General features: G+C 33.4%; 1 non-coding gene across 1 annotated transcript; it reads right to left on the reverse strand.

The window, feature by feature from the left end:
* Window positions 1–1,067: 1,067 nt before the first annotated feature.
* Window positions 1,068–1,140, reverse strand: TRNAF-GAA (transfer RNA phenylalanine (anticodon GAA)). The gene has a single exon. It is a non-coding gene; the product is annotated as a tRNA-Phe (tRNA).
* Between the last annotated feature and the right edge of the window lie 5,489 nt (window positions 1,141–6,629).

Here is a 6,629-nt window from a genome sequence, read left to right on the forward strand (position 1 = left end):
CGGACAAAATCTTAAAAAATCGGAGAGTTTTCATTGGGGTCGTTCCCGTTGGGCTTTCGATTACACATGTGGAATAAATGGGCTATTTTTGCATAAAATTACTCAAACATTGAATAACTCTACTAAACACGTTCCGATTTTGTTGGATATTTTTTTAAAGATAGGTATAATTTCGCTCTTCAAGGAAACATATATTTTTTGGGGGGGACTGACCCGGTTACCACGGTTATTTGAGCCGGTTCGTCTGAATATGTGCATATTTTCCTTATATGTGCACAAACACTATGTGTTCTTAAAACAGCTACATATATCTCACGAATGGTTCTTTCTAGGAAAAAAAAATAAAGACCAAACTTGTAGACAATTTTGTCTACATTATTTACTTTAGTCACTTTTTGATTAGATCAACCGTTTTCAAAAATAAATCCGAAACCCTAAAAGACCCTAAAAATATGACCTTTGACCCCGAATAACTTTTTTGCACACATGGGATCGATGGGGACTTTTAGAACTTTGCTTCTAATGGCAAACCCTAGCTCTCCACCAAAATTCAGGTTTGTGGGTATTTTTGCTATTTCAATGTCTGTTTTGACTGGGAGACCAAAAAATCGATCTCATAGAGAGAAGTTTACTTAGTTAACTCGAACAGCCTACAAATTTTGAAAAGTCTTTTTAATTAAAAGTAAATTGATTATTCTACAAATGTTGAATGCCCATAGGCTAGCACCATTTAAAAGTGACCTAAAAGCGTCTAAAATTGATTAAAATTATTTTTTCAAAAAATTTACTTTTTTACCCACCTTTCCAAACACATTTTTTGCTGAACCTATCAGCAAAGTGTTTTAGTGTTTGATTTCAACAGATTGACATATAAGTCATAACGATTCTTCCCGATTATTCACACTGAATTAGTAATAATGGATTTGGATTAATATCTTCGGTGACAGCTTCAATTACCCGTAGTATAATTATATGCCGCCAATTTAGTTTTAATATTTTAATTTAATTTTTAATATTTAATATTTAATTTTTTATATTTTACTTTTTTATTTTTAAAAATATTGCCTTGCCGAAACCCGGGATTGAACCGGGGACCTTTAGATCTTCAGTCTAACGCTCTCCCAACTGAGCTATTTCGGCTGCGTATTGCTAGTTGCCTGCCTGTCTTGTTGCTATTTTTAACCACACAATCGCTACAACAAAACTATAGTATTTTTGCTTTGGTGATAAGATTATCTATCACTCGTCCGCACAACTTTGAGCTCTGTGTGTTTTATAAATAAAATAATTTATGTACAAAAACAAATGTACCGTCTGCTGCTGCTTGCATATAAATATCTAAAGTTTTTGGGGTCTAATATTTAGATTACTTGTGGTTGATAATACGCTAGTTGTTGTTTCTACAGTGACAATCAAAACAAAATGAGCAGCAAAAATTAATTGTATTCCGAGTTTTTCATACATAACGACATATGTGCAGTATCGGCCAAAACTAAAGCACCCCCTCAGTACATTTCTTTTAAATTATAATTTTTTTATGAAAACTAAATTAAAAATTTATTTTTTATTTTTCTTTTTATTTATTTATATCTTTACAAATACAAATACAAAAATAAGGAGATCAGAATTTAATAAACAATTATTAAAATTCAAAAAAACATTTTTGGTCGCAATAAAAGCGGACAAAACTAAAGCACCCCCCATTTGAGGTACAACAAAAACTATTGAAATCAATATTTCGTTGCGCATCCTCTATTCTGGATGACACAATCACATCTTTTAGGCATAGAGGATACTAAATTATTAATAACTGCAGGCGAAATAATTGATTTTCGGAAAATTTCGCTTAAATCCTCAAAATACTGAAAATCGGAAGTTACCGTTATATGGGGGCTATACCCAAACGTGGACCCAGGTCCACGATTTTTGGGGGATATGTTTTGTGACCACTAGGAACCCTAAGTTCCAAAATACAGCTAATTTAGTAGGAAAATGTGGCTTAAATATCCTAAATACCGAAAATCGGAAGGGGGCTATACCAAAACATTAGCCGATATTGTTCATATTCATCCAAAAATGATGCTACAGCATTCTCTGGTCAAATACAAAATCGCTAAGGTTTAAAAATTAGCAAAAGAAGGAATTGCAGAACAACGATAGACGCCGGCTTATTCAGTCACAAAACATATCCACCAAAAATAGTGGACCTGGGTCCACGTTTGGGTATAGCCCCCATATAACGGTAACTTCTGATTTTTAGTATTTTGAGGATTTAAGCTAAATTTTCCGAAAATCAATTTTTTCGCCAGCAATAATTAATAATTTAGTATCCTCTATGCCTAAAAGATGTGATTGTGTCATCCAGAATAGAGGATACGCAACGAAATATTGATTTCAATAGTTTTTGTTGTACCTCAATTTGGGGGGTGCTTTAGTTTTGTCCGCTTATATTTGCGACCTAAAATGTTTTTTGAATTTTAACTTTTGTTTATTAAATTCTGAATTTCTTATTTTTGTATTTTCCAATTATAAGGATATAAATAAATAAAAAGAAAAATAAAAAAAAAATTTAAAATTTAGCTTTCATAAAAAAAATTATCATTTAAAAAAATGTACTGAGGGGGTGCTTTAGTTTTGGCCGATACTGTATGTATGTCTAAACAGCTTGACTGCTGCAAAGCTTCAAAAAGTATCACAAAAGGTATCATTTCTAAAAAAAGTGGCACATGTCTTTCGAAAAAGTTGCACAAGGAAGGATGGATCTGGTTTTTTCTTTATAGTATGTTGGCTCAGACCCAAAGCAATAAACATCACCTGATATTTTAACGATCAACTTATCTTAATGTCAACATTGGACCACATTATGGAAAAGGAGTCATAGGAATTTGACGTTTCGCGAAGAACTGTAACCAAATTTCAGTAGAAATTCAAGTTTATGTTGCACCTCAACTCAAATTATTAAAGAATGTGCTATTTTGGTGAAACTCTTCAAACCGCAAAAATGTTGGGCTTTTTGAAAGAAAATTATAAAAGTATATATCCGGACTTTATCGAAGCAACACATGGTAGAATAAGAAAAGGTAGCAGCAATACACAGCTGACTGAACTGGGTTGTAACGTTAGTGTCAAATTTCACATGACATTTTATACATTTATTTCTATTTCGATGTACATTAGGGACATATATTTCTTGAGAAAAAAAATATATCATTCGGAAAAAACCATTTCCCAGAAAGACTTCTTCATATCAATGATATGTAACATCCTCCAAGTTCGAACGATAAGCCGCACAGTAAATTCCCTCTTGTAGAGGCGATACAACGTTTGTTAATATGTGAGGTATTTTGTTAAAATTTAAAAAAAATAAAGCCCTAATAAAGATGTGCTTCTTTGATTTCTAAAACAAAACATTGAAACAGCTTCTCCTTCTTCTATGAATTTCCAGCGACCCCAAACTTTTCTGCAAGAATTCTACTTTCTGCGAGAATTTATGCATTTAGTGGAATGATGTGGAAACATAAAAATTGAAAATGTAACGAATTTTCATTCATGTTTTCCAAAATATTCAACCAAATGTGAAAAATTATTAGTTTTTTAAATTCCAATAATTTATAGACATTTCCTTGTTTTGTTTACAAATACAAGTGGCAGTAACGTTACAAACAAAAACAAATTCCTTTGTGGTTGTTGTTCGAGTTGTATTTGTTGTAGTATTAACTTTACCTACCATGGAAGCAACACAAGATATACAAACATATCCCAGGATATTCAACTATTGTCAAATAAAATGAAGTAGCAAATAAAAATTTGAAATGTGCTATTGAAATGAAACGGAGTGTATAAGCAATGCTGTAGTATACTCTGAAATTTTCGGGAAGATCTGTTCAGCGGTTTTTGAGTCCATACATTTCCAACAAACAAACATTTTTCAATTTTATAGATACAGATGTATTCTGCAACACTTTCCTAAAAATTCATATTTCTTTCTTTCTTCAGAAATTTACCAAAAATATCTTTTATTCAAAAATAACACAAATCATTTGTCTATAAGATCACACCTTCTAATCTTGTGATCAATATTTAGCTACCTTAGTTGTAGGGAATTTACTCGTTGATTTTGTGCCAAACATAGAAAACAAAAACAACTTTCGAATTTTCGCAATATTGTAAAAATCGTTAACAATACCGATTGTAGGAACCATCATAATCTAATTTTGTTTACAAAAAGTATTGCCCGTCCGTCTGTCTGTCCTGCTGGCTGGAGCGCACGAGAACTCTCGAACGGATGAACCGATTCGGTTCAAATTTTGGCTTTCGTAATATTTTGCCCAAACTTAGTTTAAGTTCGAAGATGTGCTACATCGGTCCACTCCTTCCGGTACCTCCCCCACTAAAGATCGAAAATTTTTGAAAAGTTTGTGCTCAGGTTAACTCTTGAAGGAAGTAACCGATTTGGTCCATACTTAGCACATCGTGAAATTTCTACCAGACTTAGATGAGGTTCCAATATGGACTCAATCGGTCCATTCCTTCGGGTACCTCCCACACAAAATTTCGGAAAATTTCAGTTTAGGACCTGTTCACGAATCGCTTTGATTTTTGTTGCAGTAACTTCTATTCACTGTCGTCTATACGACAGTACAAGCTTCATCAGGGGCAAGTCCATACTTCCTGAGAAAATAGCCTGAAAGTTACGAAACACCACTATGATACCGTGTATAGTGGTTGGAGCACAAGATAACTCTTGAACGGATCTGCCGATTCGTCTAAAATTTGGCCTTCGTAATATTTTGTCCAAACTTAGTTTAAGTTTGAAGATAAGCCATATCAGTCTACTCCTTCAGGTACTTCCCCCAAGAGTTCAAAAATGTTCTGAAAAATTCTGCGCATGATAACTCTTGATGGTAGCGACCGATTTGGTCCATACTTTATCCATCCCAGTATATCTACCAAATATATATCAGGTTCGAATATGGACTACATTTGTCCACTCCTTCGGGTGCCTCCCAAACAATATTTTGAATAAGTTAACTTTAAGAACTGCTCTGGAGTCAATTTGATTTTTGTTGAAGCAACTTTCATTCAATGCCTCAGTTAGGACGGTTAAAGTTTTTTCATGGGCAAGTCGGTACTTCTTGAGAAAACAACCCTAAAAGTGGCACCATGTAGTGGCTGGAGAGCACGACAACTCCCGAACCAAATACTGAGTTGATCCACACTTTGCATATCGTAATATTTATTGGAATATTAGATGAAATTCGAAGGTGGTGCTTGTAGGTCCAATCCTTCCGGTACCTCCCGCACCAAAAACCGACAATATTAGCTAAAATAGTACACGCCATATTTGTCGGTTCATACGCTTAAAATTGTCAAAACCCCTTAAATATATGTATACGTTTTTGGAAAAAAAGTGTTTCAATTCACACAGGCTGAGGATATATCTCTTTCGGCAAAGCCGACTGATCCTTTTTTACTTGTTTTTTTTTTTGCCAAAGTCTGTGCACAATCGGAATATGTTAGTAATTTGTATTGGGCCAAAGGTAAATTTTCACGAAATTGCTTTGAAATCCACATTTATTGTCCAATCGATAAAAAAATGCTACCAGTTCATCGCTGTGGCTAGAAAAAAATCCTACAAATATTTATGTAAATCAGGTAAGATTTTGATATCGCTCCAATAGTATATTTGGCCAATTGGGGCCCATAATATACTCTTATGTTAAATTCCAACAGATTTAGGATTACTTGTTTAGCCACAGAAATGAACTGGAAACATTTTCCCTTCGATTGGACAATAAATTTCATGAAATTTCAGCTTTGGTCCCATACAAATTACTATGGAAACTTTGAGGCCCCAGTGGCACGTGTTAACATATTCCGATTGTGCTCAAACTTTGTGAATCTTAAAATCTAACGAAACTAAACACTTTAGAGGGATGTCACATAAAAAAATACCACATCATTTTTGTCCTTTGAGTTAAACCACTATATATATAACCACTATAAGATTCGATCAGTAAAATTCATTTTTAAATCACTATAAGGCTTTTAGGAATAACTCCTAAAATAAAGTATATGTTATACCTATAACATTTTATTTATTCTAGCAATGTTATTAGCATACTCACACAATTTTGTTAAGGCACACCCCCCCCAAATACCAGCGAAAAGTGGTAAGAATAGCTTTGTTCCAGAACAAAAAAGTTTTTACAATTTCTACCACTTTTACACATTTTACCACAAAAGACGTTCCACACAAATAATTGTAAAATGGTAATTTCTCTTCAAACAAAAATGACGCTGAATGACGCTCTCTTTAAAAACTTTCACACGAAAAATTTTTCCGAGCAAAAAATAGTTACATGTTTGTCGACGTCTGATTGGCTGTAGCGCCGACTTTGATATTTGTTCCAGTTTTATGGTTTTTTTTCATTTTTCCGTTCCCGAACTATTTCAAAAAACGTTTGTGTGAGAAAAAATTTTTACAGTGTTCTCTTTTACAAGTTATACTATTAAAAAGTACGGGAACAAAGCTAATAATTCTGGAGATATTTAGGAGTAATAGCAAAAGATTCAATTTCGGAGGACATGTCTTTGACTGAACCATATGAAGTTAAAATATTTTGTAC

The sequence above is a fragment of the Musca autumnalis genome, unplaced genomic scaffold (assembly GCF_047663935.1).
Source record: "Musca autumnalis isolate F117 unplaced genomic scaffold, ASM4766393v1 scaffold_1, whole genome shotgun sequence".
In the NCBI taxonomy this organism is placed as follows: domain Eukaryota; kingdom Metazoa; phylum Arthropoda; class Insecta; order Diptera; family Muscidae; genus Musca; species Musca autumnalis.